Raw genomic sequence first — 23321 nt, forward strand, 5'->3', positions numbered from 1 at the left:
AGAACAGGGGTAGGCAAACTAAGGCCCGGGGGCCGGATCCGGCCCAATGCCTTCTCAATCCGGCCCGCGGACGGTCTGGGAATCAGTGTGTTTTTACATGAGTAGAATGTGTCCTTTTATTTAAAACGCATCTCTGGGTTAATTGTGGGGCATAGGAATTCGTTCATATTTCCCCCCCCCAAAAAAAAAAATATAGTCTGGGCCCCCACAGTGTGGTGTAGTGGTTAAGAGCGATAGTCTTGTAATCTGGGGGACCGGGTTCGCTTCCCTGCTCCTCCACATGCAGCTGCTGGGTGACCTTGGGCCAGTCACACTTCTCTGAAGTCTCTCAGCCCCACTCACCTCACAGAGTGTTTGTTGTGGGGGAGGAAGGGAAAGGAGAATGTTAGCCGCTTTGAGTCTCCTTAGGGTAGTGATAAAGCAGGATATCAAATCCAAACTCCTCCTCCTCCTCCTCCTCCTCCTCCTCTTCTTCTTCTTCACAAGGTCTGAGGGACAGTGGACCGGCCCCCTGCTGAAAAAATTTGCTGACCCCTGGCCTAGAACTACCAGAAAAGGAAGTGCAAGTCACTTGCTCATACTCACTTTTGAAGCTCTGGTGGCCACTAGAAACTACCATTCTCTGCATCTTTGTATACCACCTGGAGACATTTTTTGGTCAAGTGCTTTATAAATCTTTTGAATAAAAATAAGGGAAGCATGCAGAACTTCAAATTTTAAATGATACAAATTCCAGAGAAATTGTGCAGCAAAAGGAAGCATAGCTTTCCTAGGGAGTATTTCACCAGCCATCTATTTCAGATATATGTTTTCTGGGAATTATATGGGAGAATGGCCCAGTGACAGCAATGTAACCCATGTATTTGGGGTGGAGGTTGGGGGGTTAGCCAGCAAGTGCAGCGTTCAGTGAGCAAGACAGCATGTTAATAACAGTAACCATAGTAGTGATCATCCAGAGGAGGCTATTCGGTGTACTGTAGTTCTTCTGAGTTCAATAGGACTAAACCATTTACAGACAACTTTTCTAGGCAAGCTAAATCCTAACATTTAACAAAATAAAATCCCCGTTGGACCACTGCCCCTCATAGTGCCTCCCCTTGTCCATTTTAACACACCAAAGGCACTTAGTTGATCAGTCTGTAAGGCACTGGGGATGCCCTTCTGTGCAAAACACTGTTATATTGGTTACAGATGTCAAACCACTGAAACAGAACACTAATTGATAAAGTGGTAAAGGGAGAGATGTAACATTAGATTTCTGCTTTAAAATGGTATGCAAGCACATTACATACAAACTACCTTTCTGAGATGGCTCATATGAACTTCTGTCTGTCCAAATTCACAGACTCACTTTTTAAACGGGCTTTGCCTCAATAAATACTGGCAGTCTTCAAGCCAGTCTTGTTGAGATTTTTGCTGCCATGGACAAATATGGCTAATATTCCACCATTTGCTGTCAAAGTGAACATCCTCAGGTCACAGAGGATGTAGTAAGTTTAGAAGGTGAATGCCGTGTCATAAACTTTGGCAGCTGCTGACTCCCAGTACTTCCCTGTTGCTTCTTTGCCCAAAAGAACAATTTATAAATTACTTGCTTTCATGGCCCACCTTTTACCATATGTTCCCAGGGTAGGTGACGGAAATATAACAATTAAAACTGTACATTTGAAAATCATTTGGAAATAGAAACCACAAAAACAATCAGTGTCAGAAAAAAAGAAAACAGTAGTACAGAGCTGCAGCACAGAGCAATGGAGAAGAATTAAATTCATCTCACACAGCATTCCAATATCGCCAGACCACTTCATAAGGGACAAATTGCCTCCCTGTGCTTGAGCTACATATTCCGTGGCTCTCAAGCCCCAACATTTAATTTCTGTTTGCTTGCTAAATGGTTCCTGCAGACTATCGCCAGCACATAAAGCCAGTGCTCAAAAATCTGCACTGACTGCCCATTTGCAACCAGGCCAGGTTCAAAGTTCTTGTATTAATTTATGAGGCCCTTAACTATTTGGGTCAGGATTCCTCAAGGATTGTCTTATTCCCTATATCCCTGCCCAATAATTGAGACCTTCAGCAGAATCACTGTTAGCAGCCACCCATGGTCTGAGTGCATCACCCAAATCCACCCAGAGCTCTGTGGGCCCAGTTTTATGGAACTCCCTTCCAGGTGATATCAGACAAACAAAATCTAGCAAATGTGCCCTAACAAACGTCTAGTGTCTACTGAAATGATTGTTGTTGTTGTTCCATCAAGCATTTTAACTGAAGTCTGATTTTATAGTGTAACTGATTTTTATTTTAGGTATTGTATCTCTGTAAACCACATAGAGACAAGTAAAGGTAAAGGGACCCCTGACAGTTAAGTCCAGTCACAAACGACTCTTTACAGGCCGAGGGAGTAGGTGTTTGTCCGCTTCCATGGACAGTTTTTTTAGGTCATGTGGCCAGCAGTGGAACACTGACACCAGAGCAGCGCACGGAAAGGTCGTTTACCTTCCTGCAGGAGTGGTATCTATTGATCTACTTGCACTTTTTGGCGTGCTTTTGAACTGCTAGGTTGGCAGGAGCTGGGACTGAGCAACGGGAGTTCACCCTGTTGCAGGGATTCGAACTGCTGACCTTTTGATCGGCAAGCCCAAGGCTCAGTGGTTTAGACCACAGCGCTACACGCGTCCCAAGAGACAAGTAGTTAAATGATATATATGTTATTCAAATAAAATAATAAAATAAATGCACATGTTCCCTATTCTTTAAAAAGATGAATATAAAACACCAGACATTTTAAACTTTGTTAAAGCCATGCCTGAGGTAGCAGTCACCATCATGCTCAGTTTAAAAATAACTTTCATCATGATGCTAAATTGAATACTAGGAGTACATTCTGGCAGTGGTGGCACCAGAAAAAAATGGGGGGGGAGGACAGAAAGGGTAATGTTTCAGAAATGGGGGACAAGTGAGGAGCTGAACCCCTTGTTTTTTGGGGGGGGGTGCTTTTCCATGAAAACTTTGGGATCTAGCAATGAAATCCCACTTTTAATCCAGTACAGAAGATGATGCGATTCAAGTGCTATTGAAAATTCATTTTGAATATTTGCAATCCTTACCTACTTTAATAGGAGGTTTCCTGCACATTAAGGATTTGTGTGGTTAGGCTTTGGTAAGTATAAAATCCACACACCCCTGAAATATTGCTAACATTTAGGAATGTGTTCAATTTATTTCTCAACTGCAATGATCTTTCACAAGTTCTTGACAGCATAATCTCCCCCTTTCCACAAATACTAAGGCACTATTTTTTTAAAAAAATGCAGCAATATGTTTCCCCAAACTTGCAAAGGCCATGCAGTGCAGGAATACTGGATGTGATGGGTAGAATGAGCTAAAGTGAAGCAGCTCTCAATAAGCTGTACAATTGCAGCTATTAAAACATAAGCCCTTTTTGCCCTAAGCAAACATGCTGAATTCGAAGGGAACAACAAAAAGGCACCCCCTTCCCCAGTCTGTGTGGTTAAATTACATTTATCAAACAAACAAGTCAAGGCTCGCTTTGGTGCCTGTTACCACCCAAAAAGCTCAGCCGGAGGAATCTCCACATTGTGAGAGTTGTTGGACCAAAACGTGGTTTGCTTGAGTCTCACTGAAGTATTTCTGTATCTGGCAGAATAAAGGCTTCCTTCCTGAAGCTGTTAAACCACTTGCTCTTCTGCTCCATCTCTCTGAAGCCCTGGTAAGCCCTGCTGAAGCAGCTCAGCTGGAAGCAATACCTCCCAGCACACGGCATCTGGCAGAACTTCTTCTGCTGATCTTGGAGAGATCAGGCTCACACGGAATTCTATACTGGATGAATACCAACCTAGATGCTGATGGTGGAGGAGTGTGCTTGTGAACTGGAGATGCCCACCTTACAAGAAATCCATCCAATCTCAAAAGCCAGGGCACTTATTTGTTTCTGCAAATCAAAACAAAAATTGCAGTGACAGAAAACTGATAGAAGCTTCAGATTCCCAGATAATGGCAGCCCTAATAGGATGTTTGGAAATCTCTTCTTCCTAGCTACCAGCTCATAACTCACTCGACTCCGATTTTAAATTAATTGTCTTGTGTGTTACTTGTTTTTCTGCATTATAAATTGGCTTGATTGCTAATTTTATTCCAGTTGTTATTATTGTCCTAGAGTGTGTTTTGAATGGGGAGGGCTTGCTATATACATTCAAGAACACTTTCGTTATTGCTGTTCTTGTAAGTGTTACAGAGTTTTAAATGCTTTTTTAAAATGTTATTAATGTCTTTAAATGTTCTGAATATGTTTTATTTTATTTTTAATTGTATTGCTTTTACTTCATTGTTGTTTGCTGCCCTGGGCTCCTTTGGAAGGAAGGTCGTGATATAAATGTAATGGTAGCTAGATTAATGGAAAAAATCAAAGAATACACAGCATTCCATGAAACAGATCATTCAAAACCCTTCCAATAAAACTGACAGAATCCTGTGGATCTTTTTGGTGTCTGCCCTTTCCCACCTTCCCTTTTTGATATGTACTGTCAGCTTAGTTAGTGGGATTATGTCAGCCGAAAGCAGGCATGGCCAAACTTGGGACTACAATTCCCATCATCCTGACCACCACTAGTCCTGTTAGCTAGGGATGATGGGAGTTGTAGTCCCCAAACAACTGGAGGGCCAAGTTTGGGCGTGCCTGGCCTAAAGAGATACATTTGTATTATTGTTCGATGATTTCTTTAAAATGTATGAAAATCCCAAAACAATGTAACACCATTTTGGTGTAACTGTTTTCTGGATTGTGTCCTAACATCTGTTGTTGTTTTTTTAAAAAAGGTAGCCTGCATTAAAGTGTTTTGTTTTTTGCCCGGGGGGGGGGGGACGACACCAAACGGACCACATAGAAGCAAGCAAGCCCAGACCATGGAGTACAGTACCATCAGCTCCTGAAAGAACCATCAATAGCCTGAGAGAACTGTTGGGACACCCTCTCCCTCACCTTCCTGGGGGTCACTAAAGGCAGAACTGTGCCTTGAGAGAAGGCAGAACTGAAGAAGCTAAGGTCAGGAGCACATCCCATCAGCTCCTGAAGAGTTCAACAGTCACCCTGAGAGGACTCCGTTGGACTATATTTTACACCATGGAGCAATGGTATAGTCACCAACTGTAGGCAAGGATGCTCTACACTTTGGGGGCCCTACCCCAAAGAAGGTAACTCAGATTTTGAAGTCAAAATATGCCAAATGCAATATCCCCTTTGTTTTCCTTCTGCCCCCCTGTGATGACCTCCAGCAACTTATAGATACACACACACACAAAGTTGTCTGCAATAACAAAACATAATACAGCTATCAACCAATAAACTCTAATACAATAATTCCTTCTTTTAATGCTTTACATTAGAAGTGAAGTCTCCACAGTAAACAAATAGTGTTATGTGCCAGACCAATACTTATATTCAGTAAAAGCCTGGGAGGCAGAGGTGTAACTTGAATAATATATGGGGGGGGGTAGGTAAGCTCCACCAGGTAAACCCTTTCCCTAGGAGTTGGCTCTTATTGCTGGGACGACAGATTTGTTTTTAAGATATGCCCAAACCTAATGTGGTTAGTGCATGCCTAACTGGGGTGGGCGGGCTCTTCTTTATGGTAGGTGCCACCTCTGTAAAGGCCCTCTGACTACCTGGAGACCCTCGGCTGATCAGAGCACTGAACAGCACTCACAGGTTAGATGTTATATATATCTTCAAGTGACAATGAGAGGTTGGACAGAATGCTGTGGACTATGGAAAAGAGAAGCGGGAAATCCTGCAGGATTGTTGCAACTGCAAACCTTTGCAAAATAATTTTGGAGTAAGGTGCCATAGTTGGACTAACTGCTGAGTTAACATTTTTAGGATTGGATTGTCCATTGTGTATTTGAAGAAAAGTAGTAGGCTGTGTGCACAGCACACATAAAGTGCACCCTTTCCCCAGGAACTCTAGTGTTTATCCCTGGCAGAGTTACAATTCCCAGCACCCTAATAATAATAATAATTTTATTACTTATACCCCAGCTACTCTGGGCGGCTTCCAACAGAATATTAAAAACACAATAAAATATCAAACATTAAAACTTCCCTAAACAGGGCTGCCTTCAGATGTCTTCTAAAAGTAGATAGTTGTTTATTTCCTTGACATCTGATGGGAGGGTGTTCCACAGGGTGGGCACCACTGCCAAGAAGGCCCTCTGCCTGGTTCGCTGTAACCTCACTTCTCAGTGAGGGAACCACCAGAAGGCCCTTGGAGCTGGACCTCAGTGTCCGTGTCCGGGCTGAACGATGGGGGTGGAGATGCTCCTTCAGGTACACTGGGCCAAGGCCGTTTAGGGCTTTAAAGGTCAGCACCAACACTTTGAATTGTGCTCAGAAACTTACTGGGAGCCAATGTACGTCTTTCACGACCGGTGTTATATGGCCTTGGTGGCCACTCCCAGTCACCAGTCTAGCTGATGCATTCTGGATTAATTGTAGTTTCTGGGTCACCTTCAAAGGTAGTCCCACGTAGAAAGTACAGCTCCCGGGATTCTTTGGGGAAGATGTGATTTAATCTCGTGGCATTTCAGATGTTGTTGGACTCCAACTCCCATGAGCTCCAGCCAGCACGGTCAGTGGAGAGGTGTGATGAGAGCCGCAGTCCAGCAACAACCCAGAACAAGCAGGAACAGCTCACAGTCTTGGTGAAGGTGGAAGGGATTTGTGGCAGAAAAAAGATGCCCAGCACCATATGCCCGAAGACGGGGCAGATTGCGTAGTACACAGCTGGAACAGCATCAGAATGTTATTACATGAACACCACTAGGAAGCGGAGTTAGAAGCTGAAACAGAGGCTGCATAGCATGACTTCCCCCCCAAGAATCATGGGAAATGTAGTTTGTCACGGGTGCTGGGAATTGCTCTGTGAAGGGTAAACTGCAGTTCCAAATGTCATGTGCTTTACATGTGAGTCTAATTGTCAGGGAAGCATAAGATGGGTAAAGGGGGGGGGTGCCAGCTCTCATTAAGATTTATTATTACGCGAGTTTTGTAGTCCCGAAGCTTAACGACAGATGGTGGTGTAACTCCACCAATTTAGTCACTCCTTTGCTGTTGTTAAGGAAGATTCCCCTTGATTTGATTTCGGTTTTTCAAAGCCGGCGTGTTCTTCCCTTCCCGAACTATCTCCGTTAACAATTGGGGGCGGGCGGGAGAAGTGTGTGCGTGTGTGCGCGCAGAGAGGAATAATCCCATTTTGAAGAACACCCTGTTTATTGTTTTGTTCCTTGCCTTTACAAACAATCATAATGAAAAATGGCAATCTGATCTACACACAGCCGCAAGGAAAAGACATACATTAAATTAATTAAAAGAAGACGTTTGAAATAGGGTTGTTTGAAGCGAGGAATAGAATGCAACTCGGATTGGACTGAAAATATCAAGCCCAAAACAGGAACAAAGGCGGGCGGGGGAAGGACCCAGTTTGTATTTAAAACAGAAAGTGAAAGGGGTAATTCATGCTTAAAAACCGCTTTGATTTCAAAAGTATAAGGACCTTGGGGTGGGGCGAGGGGGGGAATTGTTTTGTGTGTTTTACTGCGTGGTGCACTTTGCCATGCACAAACAACAACAACAATACACTGTGCTCACTCCCTTTTTAGCAGGTCAACTTCAAAGTAAGTTGTTCCCACTGTAAGGAATCCTTACTCCTAAGAAAATGTACTAAAGATCGACCTCCTAATCCAGTTTCAGGAGAAGACGCGCGCGCGCGCGCGCGCACACACACACACACACACACACACAAGCGCACCTCGTCTCGCCAGGTGGGTAGTATCCCCCTTGAGTACAACAAAGCGATTATCTGCGGGAACTGGAGAGATCTGAAAGCTCTCCTTTGAAACAAAAGGCAGTCTAAAAATTCTGAGTTAAAACTAAGGCGAAACGAGGAACTCCAAGAGGCGCGAGATCTGGGACAGGTTTTGAAGCAAGGGGGACGATTCAGTTTGAGCTCCTCTGTCTTTTCAATGGGGGGCGGGCGAGGGTTGGACTCGGCGGCTGCATGTCAGAAATGCACGCTCGGATCAAGCAGCCAAACGAACTTGGCCGCTGTCTGGGCTCCAGGCTTGGGCAGCTCCTGCGCCTTTTTGTCTGGTCCGCGGGCTTAACTCGTCACACGCACAAAAAGGATGGCGAAAGGAAACGGGTGACTCTCGCCCCGCCGCCGAAACTGTGCTCTGGACGTGCCTGCCGGGAGATCGGGACCTTTGGGGATGACATCCCCACGCTGCCCCGGAGCCTTCTCGCCTGGCCTGGGCGCCGCGCTTGGGAAGGAGAGAGAAAACCACTACCTTGCGCCCCAAGGCTGCCGGCTGCGCGTTGCGAGCGAGCGAGCTGCCTGCTTTCCCTGCTCGGTGAATTATTTCGTTTGAAGGTTCACGGGAGTTGTCTGGAGGCACTTAAGATCTGCCCAGAACGGGAGTATTCGTTCTCCGTTCATCTCGCCCCCAGATTCCTCTTGATGTCTGGCGCCCACACTGCTTAGAGAAACTTTTAATTATTATTGTGGTGTCCTCAACTTCGAGGAACCCCCGAGTCGCAGGACTCACGCCCTGATCCTAAACAAATGAGCTTGGCAGTAAACTAAACTAAACTAAACTATAAGTGCCTGAATGGTTTCACGTAATCCCTACCATGTATGCTTAGCGACGCAGCCTAACGCTCCACGGCACATTTACTCGGAAGCAAGTCACGCTGCAATCGCGGCCGAATAAATGCATTTAGGGACGAGGCGTGGGACTACTTAGAACTCCCTTCTTTGAAGTAACAAATAATCAAAGAGGAGGGAAAACAAAACAGAGAGAAAGTGTCCCATTGAAACCAGTGCGCCTTTCCTCCCAAGTAAACGTGCCTCTTAGGCTCGCGGTGCTAACGAGCCATCAAGGTTTATGAGCAACTCGAACAATTAAAGAAGGCGGAGGTAAGACAAAAAGAGTTGCGAGAGGCAAATGAAGATGTTTTACGACCACCCATCAACAAGCACTCCGCGCCTTGCAGCAGTCAATAGCCTGGAGTGCGCGTGTCCTTGGGCTGAACTTTCACCTCTCGAACCCGGTGGAGCCCTATTGGCTGAGAGTTAGCAATCTGGGTAGGAGAGAGCCCTCGGCTCTCCGCAAAACCTGCGTCCTGCGCACCTCCTGCTTTCTGTTCCCCCGCCTCTCAGACCTGAGCAAGGGAGGGGAAGGGTAGTCTCATCTGCTGCCCAGGCGCCTCCAAACACACTCCGAAAAGTATGCCAGAGGAATGGCGGGAATAGCTGCTTTGCAGAACGCACATTTTTTTTAAACCCCACCAATAATTGTCCAAATACGAGACGCACACGGTTCAAATCTTTGCACCTTTTTGCACTTCTCCGGCAGTGGAGCGACTGCAACCCCACAAAAAGGAAAGTTCAGCAAAGTGTGGCCGAGTCCTTTCCGACTTTTGGTTTTTTTCACCCTCTCCTGTTTCTTGGGGGAAATCTTGAACTGGTGGGGGGGGGGGAAACAACCAGGGCAAATTTGCTTTCATCTTATGAGTAAAGATGTGGGCAACGTCCAAATCCCAAGCGAAAGGAAAAATTTGCATAGTAATTCCTTTCTGTCCTTCCCGATACTCTTCCCCACCACTAACAACCGCGCGCGCGCGCGCTTTCCAACCGGTGGTGGGCAACCTATAATAACTGCGTCGCGAGAAACTTTCCCATTTGTGTAACACGCTAAGCTGAAAACAAACACTTCGCATTATTTTTGAGCGACGGTCGTGTTCCATTCAGATCTTCGGTTAATTTAAAAGAACTTTTTGAATTCTCTTTAAAAGCGCTCAAAAAGTCCCACCAACAAATTAAATCCAAGGCAAGTCCGCGAGATTTTTATGTAGGATTTCCTTTTTTACTTCTTAATAAATCACCAACCAAGCACTAGCCTTGCAAAATGATGCAGAAAGATGAAAGCAAGTTGAACGATTAGAAACTTGCGATGCGGGTATTTCATTTTGTTTTACTGTTTTTAGAAACTTTCTCACAGCCAAAAAAAAGCCGGAATACTTGAATTTATTTATCTCGATTGCGCTTCCATATGCTCACGCGGTTTGAAAAATCTGATGTGCGCATGTATTTAAAATTAAAGTACTGCACTGTTGATCAGGCTTCCCTTCCCCTGCTTTTGGGGTGTGGGGCAACAACTGTTTCAGCTGGAAACGCGATCCGTGGCTGAAAGGTGTTGGGAAGGATATGTGGCGGTTGCCTGGCCGTTTTCATGGCTCTGCAAGGCGTGTGTGTAAAGCGCAGCGGGAAACCCCTGGCCAGACCCGAGCAGAAGTTACAATGCACTTTCGGAGTTGTTCGCGTTGCGTGCAGTAAAGCTAGCTAGAGGTGCCACCACCAGACTCTTTAGGCTTTTGTTGACGTTATTAGCCATTGCAACGCAGGAGATGGATGGGCTTTTAATTGCATCTCGTCCAAAAAGTTTCGTCGTCTTTTCTTGAGGAAGGGCGGGCGGGCGCTCGGTGGGCTTTAGTCGTCAGCCTGGAGGCCAGCAACTATGGCGGAAGGGAAGGGGGTTGTCGGTTCTCTAGTGTGCGAAACTGGAGCTCAGCCAAGGAAGCCAGTTTCGCTCTAGCAGCGAGCTCGAACTGGACAGGCGGCCGCACGCGCAAGGCTTTCATTTGCCACAGGCGCGCTCAGGCTCGGAAAGCGCGGGGTTCCAATTAAAACCAAAGTGCCACCGAGCATGTGCAGTGTGCCTCCCTCACACCCTCATTCTCGGGTATACTTACTCGACAACAGACAGCGCTTTCTGACATGGAGTTACTAAATGTCCTTTACGGGAAGCCCACCCCACTCCACTGAACGAATAACTTCTGAGGAGACACGCACAGGGGGACGTTGTAAGTTTACGGTTCTGTGTGCGTTAGCCTAAGCGTAAGCCCCGCTGTGGGACCTACAAACGGGAGGGGGAAAGGGGGGCATCGGAGCGTAGCTGTCAGCCAGGCGTCAGTTCCATTTACCCCCGTCTTTCTCATTCTTTCCCGCCTTTAGAGGAGGAGGAGAAGGAGGAGGACGCAGCAGGCAACCTGCTGGCGCGGGATTTACCACGCTTTTCTTTGCAAGGAGAGCTGGGCTGGGTGTTTAGTGTAGCACGTGTGGGGCCACCCGCTGCCTTTCGCCTTCCTCGCTGTGGGGTGTGCTTGAAGGTCAGAGTTGAGCTCCTGAGTTTTATTGGCATACTAAACCTCCGGAGAGGGAGAGAGAGGCAGGGCGAGAGAGGAGGAGAGGGAGTCTGAAGCGCGCGCGCTTTGACCAAACTCTGAAAAGCGCGGCCCAAGTCTGAGGAGATTTGCACACATACCCCTCCTCCCCCTCCCCCCGTGCCAACGCTTCAAAGCAGCCTTTCTAAAGGGCTCTTGTAGTCCTTCCTGTCCTTCTTCTGAGAAGTCCCCCCCACTTCGCATAAGCCCCCCCCCCCGCTCCTTTGGAGTACTAGCTGAAAAGCTTCTGTGGCGCAACCAATTTGACACGACGCTTTTGTTTTCCCATCTCCCGTTTGCTAGCCTGGTTGTGGCGCGAGGGTGGAGGTGGGGGGAGAGAGAAAGAGAGCGAGAGAGGAGAGCAAACAACTTCTCGGGTGGTTTGTTTACATAGCAGGTGGACCTGACGTCAAGGAGGACGCTTCACTGCGAATCCGAATAATATCCTGCTCCACTAGCAGGACTCCTTGCTCGGGAGAAGGCTGGCAAGCGGGGAGGCTGCAGCATCGGGGGCGAGGGAACCTTGCTAGATTGACCCCGCCACACTTTTATTGGGGGGGGGGGGAGTGCTGGTGGTGGCGGGAAGAAACTCGCAGCCCCTCCCTGGTTTAGAGGAACACAACTTTAGGAACACAACCTAAAGAGTCGTTGTCACCCCCCAAAAAAAGGGGGGGGAACGTGCGTGCACACGCATTTTTCCCCTCCAAAAAAAAAAAAATCTGAATCTTTCCACAAACACACACACGAGAGGCAGCTGCACCCCCTCCATTCAGAGAGAGGGAGCCAGCCCCACACCCAGGGGGAGGGAGAACGCGAGAAGCAGCGCGAGCCTCTGAGAGAACGCGAGACCCCGCGCAGCTGCTGCTCCTGCCTCAGCTTTGGCGGCGGCGGCGGCTGCTGCTGCTGCTGTTCGGTCGGCGACTCCTTTGCTTTGCTTGCTGCCGCCCAGGCCCCGGGAGCCACAGAGCCAGCGCCGCCTGCGGAGGAATATCCAGCCCATTCAGAGACGCTGCTGCTTCTCTCTCTCTCTCTCTCTTGTTGTTGTTCCGTTCGGATTCCCCCTCCCACCCGGCGGCTCCTCTGGCGCGTCCTGGCAGCAGCGGCGGCGGCAGCAGCTCCTCCTGCAAAACACTTTTCCCTCTCCCTCGGTGTGTTTGTATTTGCGTGTGCGTGCGCGCGGCGAGCGAGTGCACCTCCTGCCTCTCTCTCCCTCTCTCTCTCCCCCGCCGTGCCATCTCCTCGGGACTCTGCTCAGTCAGTGTGCGCTCCTGGTAAGTTTTTTTAAAAAAAATATATATAAATACTATTCCCCTCCCTTCTCTCTCTCTCTCTCTCTCTTTCCCCCCACCCCACCCCACCCCACCCCGTCCCTTCAGTCTGGGGTTTGACTAGTTACTTTCCTCCTGCCCTCGCTCTCGGCTCCCCTCCCCCTCCCGCTTTCTCTCCAGCTGCTCCTGGCTGCAAGAAAAGTTTGCCTGCAAGCCGCCGGGAACATGGCGTGTGCATGTGTCCAGGGTGACATGTGTCAAGGTCTGTTCTTAGCAGGTGGCGAGCGCTGTGGCCCACTCCTGCCCCTCTTTTCTTTCTTTCGCCGAAGCAAACGCCCACACGGAGACTTAATTTTGCATGCATCTTTGTTTTTGCAGGAGGGCTTCTTGGCTATAAATTAATCGAGGCAGGGTGTTAACCCCCCCCTCTCATTTTAACGCGCCCGATCTTCGGCTCGGGTAGCAAACACCCCCCCCCCCAAAAAAAAGAGCCTCGTGGCACCTCAAAGACTTAGCAGACTTAATGTGCTTTGAGTTGTAGTGCATTTGATGCAAGATCTTGAGGTGCCACTAGACTTGTGTGGGTGGGTGTTTGCACCTTTGTGCGCGCTTGAAGTACAGGTGATCTTTGCAAACTCTCGAACTTGGCCTGCGCGGACTTTTAACAGTTGCTCACTGCAAGTAAAAGGTGCATTAAAAATCACCTAATTGCCTGCTGTTTTCATTAGATATTGAGAAAACGTGGCGTGGTATTTCAGAGAGGGTGGTGTTGTTTTCTCCCAGCCTGCTCCTCTTGTGTCACTCTCGGGGAGGTGGAAGCGTAGAGTCATGGGACGGGGAGCACGTGTGCCCTTGGGGAGAGCAGCCAGACACCCCACTTCCCTCCATGCCAGACAGACCCTAATGCATGGAGGGGGAAAGGGAAATTGGCAGCAAGAGGAGGTGGAAAGACGGGCCTAGCTGTGACACTTGGGGGGCTGTAGCAGTATTCATTGACTTCTCTTCCTTCCATCAGTTAGTTGCACGTGCATGGTGTTTCGCCTGTACCCTCTCTGGCCAGGACGAGTTACTGCATTCCTTTCATTTATTTATATATTTAGCTAGTTTGCTGCCGTTTGCTTTGGTCTCCTAACACCACCTTTTTCGTAGTGTTTTTTTTTTAAATTTATTTATATATATTGTGCTTGCTGGAGAGAGTGTGTTCACCTTGAACAACAGCAACAGAAAACGTTAGCCTACAACGCTAGATTAATAAATAATAATGGCAGACCTGTATGGAGCTCCGGAGGCATTCTTGGCTGCCTTTGCTGTGGGAGAGTCTTCTCCTGAATTTCACTCTTGAAATTCAAAACGCAAGAAAGTTGTGAAAGTTTAATTTTAAGAGCTTTCGAGATCAAGTAGGTAAATGGCTCTAAGGCATGTTGAGCTTTGTTTGTGGAGTTGTGAGTGTGAGGACAAGGAAGGTGAGGAATAAAACAAAACGCTAGCTGCCCCCCCTTTTTTTTGCTCGAGTTTCTGAGTGATTACCCAAACATAAAAAGGTCTTAGTGTAAGGATGAATAAAAAATAGGGCAGAGTTCCCGGTGAAACCAAGGTAGCTCTTTGATGTAGATTCTGTGTCTAAGTAACTTTGCACTAAAACGTTTTACCAGGCATTTTAATAACTGGACTTAAATACTGTACAACAGCTTTTGCTCCAAATGAAGTTGTGGTCTGCTTTCATTGTCAGAGTGAATTTTCTGCATCTGGGTACCTGTTCTACTGAAAGCAGTTGATTGTGGGATCAAGTTGAAAAGAACCCATACATTTATAACAGATGGCAACAAATGATTAGGAGTGAAGGTAACTGGGCCTTAAGGAAAAGTTACTAAAGTGACTATTCTGCACTCGCAGTGCATTCATAGTGCAGAAGAGAGAGTTCATTTTTGAAGTAGAAAATGAAATATGTTACACAACTGAGTGTAAGAGATTTCAGTGCTCCAGTGATCTTCCTCTTATATAGATAGTTCAATTCCAATCATTTTTCTCATATACATATATGATTATATATATATATATATATATATATATATGTGTGTGTGTGTGTGTGTGTGTGTGTGTATATATATATATATATATAAATTCCTTTTAAATAGTAATGCAGCCCTATGCATATTTACTCTGAAGTAAGTTCCACTTTATTCAGTGGGACTTACTGATGGGTAAGTATGAATAGAATTGCAGCTTGATGCTTGTGTTACTCCACAACTCAGTTCTTGTGGCATAAGTGTTGACCAATTCCACATTCAGGAGTATAGGATCACAGTGTAAAATAATTCATGCCATATTTTTTGTTGTTCCTTTGCTGTTCTAGATCCAGATATTTGATATATACTTGATATACTTCAGTTGGATGGATCAAGTTATTATTCACTCTATAGTGAAATGGGGAAGTGGAAGAGAGCACACTATTAATTGACGACAAATCACAAAAATATTACCTGTAAAGTATTTTGCTGCTGCTTCTCTTCTGCTTCAGATAAATCAAACCTGTCAAGAAAAAAAGTATTGTGCCTAATAATATTACAGTGCATAAATGTTTAAAGTAGTTTTCCTAATGCTACATTAAACATACAAGTGATCTCTTTTTTATAAAGGAGTGACTCTTTAAGGTTAGACTTTAAGTTGCTATACTAGGTATATTAATTTTAAAGAACATACTATAAACTGTTTGTAGTATGCACACAGTTCTTGCTACTGTATGCGCAACTACCATTTTCAAAAGGATCTTGTGGCATGCAAAATTATAATTGATAGTATTTTGCACAAGCAAATCTAGTTATCTGGAATAACTACTTTGTAAAGACTCATTTTCTTTCCTTCACATATTAAAATTTGACATATCCAAAATATGTGACTGCCAACTAAATTTTTAAAAAATGCTGTCTGTATTCTTACAGATTATCTAATATGGGCCCTTAAAACAATTGGTTGTGGTATTACTATTTTGTATAGTAAGCCTCATCTGTTGAAGATCAGTGCATGCTAATGAGAGCTCTATTTGTATTCTTCATTTTGCGGGTGTGCCATACTGGAATCATATGAAAACACATCGGAAACATTGATTTATTATTTGCCAGTTATTATTATTTACTCAGGTTTTTATGATGGTTGCTACTAAAAAATATTGAGGTGACTTAAAGTAGGAAAAATCCACACAGTGCAAAATTAAAACAACATGCATTTAAAATGATAATATATGGATCATATCCTATTCTGTTGCTTGATTTTTTTGAGAAAAGTAGGGAGTGCTTGGTATTTTTTGGTAAAGTTTTATAAAATATTCCAACAAATGACTTGATCTGTCTCTTGGTTAAACTGGAGTAGTTTATTAGACTACGCTGAGTTAAGTGGAGTGGTTTAATTGGGTCTTGGGAGTTCTTTCACTTGTATTTGTAGACTGCTTATGAAATTGCCACATTGTAGACTGCCTGCTTGGGCTTCCTAAATGTAGTTTCTGGAAATAAAGCCTATTAACTTGCCAAGAAGAAGCGGTTATTATGATGTTATTGGTAACTGAAAGAAAATGAATAAATGTGTGACTTGCAGTGCATGTTTACCTCTTGTTTTTTTAAAAAATATATTTTCCCCATATTTTAAAGTAGATAAGATTGCAGAATAGCCATATGTGTAAACGGTTTGTAACTATGTGTCTAAAAAAATAAATGTTTTGTTAAAACACTTTACAGGATGTTATGTTTTGGAATCTTGGTGCTAATTGTTTATTCTCCTTAATCCTAAATACGTTACCAATGTCTGTGAGGCTTAATATACTTGGAAGTAAACCCCATTGATTGTGGTAGAGTATACTTCAAATTTTTGCCTGAGATGTAGGTGCTAGGTAGAATGTGACCATACTTTAATTACCACAAATAGTGGAGGTAGGTGGAGAAGATAAAAAAGTACTGCTAGGCCCACTGAGTGGCAACCAAGGAAAGAAGGGAGGTGGGGCACTGCTGTTAGGGAAGAACACAAACTAGTGTGCCTGTAGGCAGTACTGTTTCCAAGTTCTTTCTAGGAATGTGATATAAAGCTGGTTTATTTAATTGAAAATGAGACTTACATTCAGATATGGTGCATGTTTTTAGGCAGTGTGAAAACCCTATCCATACGTTTGAAAGATGTATGCTACAAGCACTGTTAAAATGTGATGGGTTGACCAGAGTACAGGACTCCTGATTGTTGTGTTGTTTGTGTATGCTACTTAGGCTTTATAACCAAATTAAGCTAAAGCAATTCAGTTTAAACAAATTTACAGCTGTCTTAAAGCATGTTTACCCTGTTCCAGTGAATGAAACTTGTAAGTAAATGGGGTTAGGATTGCTGCCTTGTAAATATGTTTAGGATCAAAGTGATTCAGATTGTAAGTATTTCATCTTAAAATTATGCTATCTGATTGTTGTTGGGCCTGTTGTTCTCTCTTTTTCGAAATTAAGATAATTGCTTCTCAACTTGCTTCTCTGGCACAGCACAGTTAATTTATTAGCATTTGGGAACTAAGTGTTACTGTTTACTAGGTTAATATTGGGGTAGGTTCTTGGTAAGAATTAAATAATGTATCTTTGTGTGTTGTCTGAGTCAAATTATGAATGTGATGTTTACTTTTGTGAACTGAAAATGATTTAGGACACAGGTCACCGAGAAGTACTTTGGTATGATTGTCAGTGGAGAAAATTGCAAATCATAGTTAAACTTGGAATGCTATCAGTTCCATTACAAATATTGAATACTAATTTTGGGGCACTCAAACTGATTACTCTTCTGAGGCTTTTGTCAGTGGCGTGCTAGAAATAATATAAATGATCTATTGTACGAGTCCTGCGGCATACATCTCAACCGTCCTTAACACAAATACACAACACTGAATAGTTTAGATTTAGATTTAGATTGTATCACTGCATAATTCTTATTTTTCATAGATAGTGGTTATATATAAGCTTTTAAAACTGAAATGGTAGAAGTAAACTCATTCTTAAGCAAAGGCCAACTTCAGTCTTAAGCACACATACTTGGGATAGGGGGAGTAAGTCCCATTGAATTTAATGGGGCTTGCTTCTCATTAAACTTCGAGCTGTTACAGTAATCATTGCATGTAATAGTTCACAGTATGCCTAACATACTGTATTGCTAGTGCACTCTATATTATGCTTTTCCATTCACGTGGCAATAATTTTCATGTATAAAATTCATATTGTTTGAAGAAACCCTTACTTAAAAATATGTTAGGTTGGATACGTAATAAGTTTAGTGCCTCTTGAAATCAGCAGGACAAGTTATGTCATGATCCATTACTTAGGTGGGGCCTAATTTCCACTGACATAGGCTGCCGTACCTGAGTGCAAGTCTCATTGAACTCAGTGGGACTTACTTCTGAGTATATGTGTAGGATTGCATTGTGGATCCAATCTGCTTAGGATCAGAGTTCAGATGGAGCTGTAGCTTGGTGGTAGAGCACATGCTTTAGATGCAGAAAATTGCAGCTTCGGTCTCTGGCATTTCCCAGTAGGGTTGGGAAAGTCTCCTATCTGTAACTCTTTAGAACTGTTATCACCCAATGCAGGCAGTACTGAGCTAGCCAAATCAGTATAACAGCTTCGTCTGTTCCTAATCATTCTGACATTTATCTCTGCTTAAGCCCATTGACTTCAATGGGTCTAAATAGGATTGACATTTGACCCATTTTTAAAAAAGAGAATAAAATGACCAAATGCTTTAAGGCGTCAATTTTTTAGATCAAGTTATGAAAAATAGGATGATGCTGATCACCAAACCTATCACGTAGTAGAAGACTAGAATTCAGCGCTTCCTTGGCGCCTTTACAGAACACTGCGCTAAACTATGCTTAGGCCTTCTTTCTCCCCAAAGTAAATACAAAGGACTCTGTAATAATCCTGACTGCTGGGCACTTGTAATCTGTAGGATACGAGGGTCTGAGCACCTCTGAGTTTGTACTGAGTCCTTGGGCTAATAACTCTTCCTCAGAGTGGTCTGTGATATTCCCAGGGAGCCTCACAATGGTCTATCCATGGGTGTTAACTATGGTCAGTCTTTCAGCTACTCCATTGAGTGCAGATTTCCCTTAAAATATCTGCTGCCATCACCTAGTGAACTTGGAAAGAGCGACAAGATTCTCCCTTTCTATTGTTACTCAAGTACAGACACATGGGGCTAGATATAGTTACCTAAGCATCCACCCACACACCAAGACAGTCAAACATAAGCATAATTTTAATTAAGGAACATAACATTCAGCTCAGTAAGTCTTTTTCTATCCAGATACCTTTTAGTTCTGGTTTCCAGATCTAACATACTGTCTGCCTTAAGTTTCATAATAACGGTTTAAACACAATAACAGAATTGTCAGATTCAACATATGAGTGTGAGTTGCCCAGAAGGTCCAACAATGGTCACATTTCACTTCAGAAGAAGAAACTTCTCAAAGATGAGGGGCTTTGTTAAAAGGAAATTGAAAGGGAGAGTGAAGAGGGCAAAAAATCTTCCGGATGCTTGGAGGTTATTTAAAACCACAATAGCAGCTCAGATAGAATATATAATTTAGATTAGGGAAGGTGCAGGAAAGTCCAAAAGAAAACTGGTGTGGCTAACAAGCAAGAGTCAAGCAAGCTATAAAAGGCAATAAGGCATACTTTAAAAAGTGTAAATCCTGACATGAGGAAAATATAAAAGATCACAAATTCTGCCCAATTTGGTAGGGGTCGTTTAGCAGCTTGAAAGTGTCAATTGTGAGGTTGTTTCAGAATTTATTTTAATTTCTGTATTACAGTGGTACCTCAGGTTAAGAACTTAATTCGTTCTGGAGGTCCGTTCTTAACCTGAAACTGTTCTTAACCTAAGGTATCACTTTAGCTAATGGGGCCTCCCACAGCCACTGCACAATTTCTGTTCTCATCCTGAAGCAAAGTTCTTAACCTGAAGTATTTCTGGGTTAGCGGAGTCTGTAACCTGAAGAGTCTGTAACACGAGATACCACTGTATTTTAAATTGAGATGCTGTTGTTTTGCTTCAGGGGCAAGAATATGGTAACAATAAAAGAATAATATTTTAGAAGCCTTAAAACAAATAGTGTAAGCCTCTAACCATCCCAGGAAGATGTTGGACTAGTCCATAACAAAGGTATGAAAGGATTATTGGAGGATAGGGAGACTGCAGAGAATTTGAACAAATACTTAGCATTAATCTTTGCTATTGAAGATACTGGATCGAGATAGGTGGGTTTGAACTGTGTGTGCTTTCTGGGAGGGTGTCGGAAGAATGGCCAAATTAAAGTGATGAGAGATGAAGTTGTAGGGCAAATAGACAAATTAAAATCATCAAGCCACGCTGTCTGAATGGCATATACCCTAATGTGAAGATCTTCTAACAAAAATATGCAACTTGTCACTAAAATCAGTTTCTGTGCTGGAGGATTGGAAAGTAGCCAGCATAAACACCAATCTTTAAAAAAGGATCCAGGGGGAGCTGGGAAATTACAAGTCCATTAGCATAACATCTGTCTTGGGTAAATTGGTAGAGAAGCATAATTAAAGCCAGAGTTGTTAAACATAGAAGAATAAGGTTGCTGTGGTAGAATTGGTGTGGCTTCTGCAATAGGAAGTTCCGCACATTTGAGAATACTTTTTGAAGGTATTCTCAAATATATACATATATTCTCATAAGCATTATATACTTTAATTTCATGTTATGGACAAATTATCCCTGAATAAACTTAAATGCTCATAGAGTAAGAAGCAGGCCTTTTATGCATTAATGACTGATTAGAGAACAGAAACCTGAGGATATAAATAAATCAAACAGTTTCAAAATAGGGGACATGACTCATAGGGGTACCCAAGGATCTATAATAGGACTAGTTCTGTCTAACTTGTTCATGAGTTGATCTGGAATTAGGCAGTGAGCTGCTCAGGTTTGTGGATAACTTCAAATTATCCATTGTGGTGAAAACCCAAGTAGACTGTGATGAACACCAAAAGTATCCTTCCAAACTGGATGAATGTTGATGAACATGCTAAATGAAGTTCAATTTAAAATTTTAAAGTGGTGCACACCTGGGCAAAAGCTCCTAACTTCAGAAACATTGATAGCACCTGAAGTGATTGTGAATACGCAGGAAATGGGTCTTGGGATTGTGGTGGTAATATTATATGCTACAGCATTGAGGAAGGCTAATACCGTAATCAGGTTTATTGGTTAATTGACTGAAAACAAAATTGCCAATATTATAATGCTGTTGTATAAATCTGTAGTGTGGTTATGAGAGAGCAACCCAAATAATTTGTCTCAAAAAGGATGTAGAGTTGGAGAAGGTGCATAAAAGAGCAACCAAAATGATTGAATTAGGAGCTCTTTCTCTATGGGAAAAGGCTAGCCTGTTTGAGGGCTTTTTGTTTAGTAGAAAAGATAAGAGGGTATGAGATAGATTTATAAAAAACTACATAAGTGGAATTTTTTTCCCCTTTCTGATAATACTAGAATTTGGGGTCAACTACTTTACACAGTAGGGATGCGGGTGGCGCTGTGGTCTAAACCACAGAGCCTAGGGCTTGCCAATCAGAAGATGAGCGGTTCGAATCCCCGCGACGGGGTGAGCTCCCGTTGTTTGGTCCCAGCTCATGCCCACCTAGCAGTTTGAAAGCACTTCAAAGTGCAAGTAGATAAATAGGTACCGCTCTGGCGGGAAGGTAAACAGCGTTTCCATGCGCTGCTCTGGCTCGCCAGAAGTGGCTTAGTCATGCTGGCCACATGACCCGGAAGCTCCCTGTGGACAAACTCCAGCTCCCTCGGTCTATAGAGCAAGATGAGCATGCAACCCCAGATTGGACCTATCGGTCAGTGGTATCTTTATCTTTACCTTTACTTTACATGATGCATGATTGATTTATAGAATTAACTGCCACCGGATGTGTTTATGGCCACGGCCTTTGGTGCCGTTAAAATGGGATTAGACATGGAATATAGGTCTATAAATGGCTATTAGCTATGTGAAACCCCTGGGTTCAGTGGCTGTATTTTTCAGACGATCAGTTGTGGGGTAGAGAATTGATTAATAGAAGAGATTAAGGACTGCTGCCATCATACCCAGCTATGGAAACATGTTTCCAGAAGCATCTGGCTGGCCACTGTTGGATTTGGTAGACTTATGTTCTGACCCAGTAGGATGGTTCTCATGCTATGTTCTTAGTGGATTTTATGTTTTGTCTTGGTGTACCTCTCTACATCTTTATCTTGTTCATTGAGGGGGGCAGTTGCTCAAGGAAAATACATTGCCTGATAAATTGGCTTGGGTGCATTGGTAGCCATTCATTGGACTGAGAGGGAGAAGTTCTGTCTTTGCTCTTGACTGGTAAGCTCCTTCTGCAGAACATGGGAGGCCAACATGGATGGATGAGAACTTGCCAAGTGTAGCCAGCCACTTCCATAGTTCTCTGATTAAGAGTTGGAACTACAGTGGTACCTCGGGTTACATACGCTTCAGGTTACAGACTCCGCTAACCCAGAAATAGTGCTTCAGGTTAAGAACTTTGCTTCAGGATGAGAACAGAAATCGTGTTCCGGTGGCGCGGCAGCAGCAGGAGGCCCCATTAGCTAAAGTGATGCTTCAGGTTAAGAACAGTTTCAGGTTAAAAATGGACCTCCGGAACGAATTAAGTACTTAACCCGAGGTACCACTGTATATGAAATGGCACAATGCGCTTATATGTGTCTCCAGAGCACAAGTCTTTGTAGTGTACACACATGCTATATTATAAATACAACCAACAACGGTTGTAAAATTGTAGCTATTTGGCAATTATTAAACTGTGGATGGAATTAGAAGTAGCTCTAAGGAGATTGCTCCATAATTGCAAGCATTTATGATGGCTTGATGGAGTGATCTTCCCTGTGGTGTGCTGTTCTGGGGTTGTCCTGACTGTCCCATCTGATTGGGGGAGAGGGGGAAAGCCCCATTGCCCTACTGGGAAAAGTTGCAGTGGCTCTGACTAGTGCAACTTTTTAGTTGAATCTGGCCCTGTGCCATTATGATTCCTGTTTTTCATACTTCCTTCTGAAGCCAACATTCCTCTTTTGAGATGGCTGCAAGTTAATTGCCAGTAGGAGAAGTTAGACTATGTACCTTTGTTGCAAAAAGCAGGTGTTTTCTGGAGAGAATGATTGGGCAGCCAGTGCCTGTTCATAAATAAAGGGCGTGTTCATATGTGACCAATACTTCAACCTGTGTAATGTACAAAGCCCTTGCTATCTGATGAGTATGATGTAATATAAAACATTGATGGCCACTTACAGAACGATGTTTTTGATTCATGGGAATATTTCACACTTTGAAACAGGTGCTGTCATTCATTCCTGGAAGGTCCCATCGTTCTGCCTCAAGATGCCACAAAGTTCCATCTTGTGTGTCATGCTTTTTAATACTTTCTGTTAATGCTTTCACAAGATGGACACTCCTGTAATCATCAAATAGTTCATGTGTTAAGTTTCTGCATAAACTCAGTTTTTGACTTAGTTTCCTTGTCTCCCAAACTGTCATGCTGCAGAGGTGGAATTTGCTAGAATAAAGAGAGTGGAGAAGGCTGCATTTTTAGGTTCAGGCCAACTTTTAAAATTCATTTTATTTATTTACTCCTTAGGATAAAAGTGTTGGAGATTAACGTCTGACGCTTGCGTCATTTCACTCAGTTGTTAGGTACTGCTTATAGGTC

The 23321-nt window shown here is 43.7% G+C and overlaps 1 long non-coding RNA gene across 1 annotated transcript; it reads right to left on the bottom strand.

Moving 5' to 3' along the window:
* Window positions 1-3189: 3189 nt before the first annotated feature.
* Window positions 3190-23069, bottom strand: LOC308596637. Its single transcript, XR_014012591.1, has 3 exons — window positions 22904-23069; window positions 15045-15093; window positions 3190-3952 (listed from the first exon to the last, which is right to left on the bottom strand). It is a non-coding gene; the product is annotated as an uncharacterized lncRNA (long non-coding RNA).
* Window positions 23070-23321: the final 252 nt, after the last annotated feature.

Source organism: Podarcis bocagei, assembly GCF_964188305.1.
Source record: "Podarcis bocagei genome assembly, chromosome: 10".
Lineage (NCBI taxonomy): Eukaryota > Metazoa > Chordata > Lepidosauria > Squamata > Lacertidae > Podarcis > Podarcis bocagei.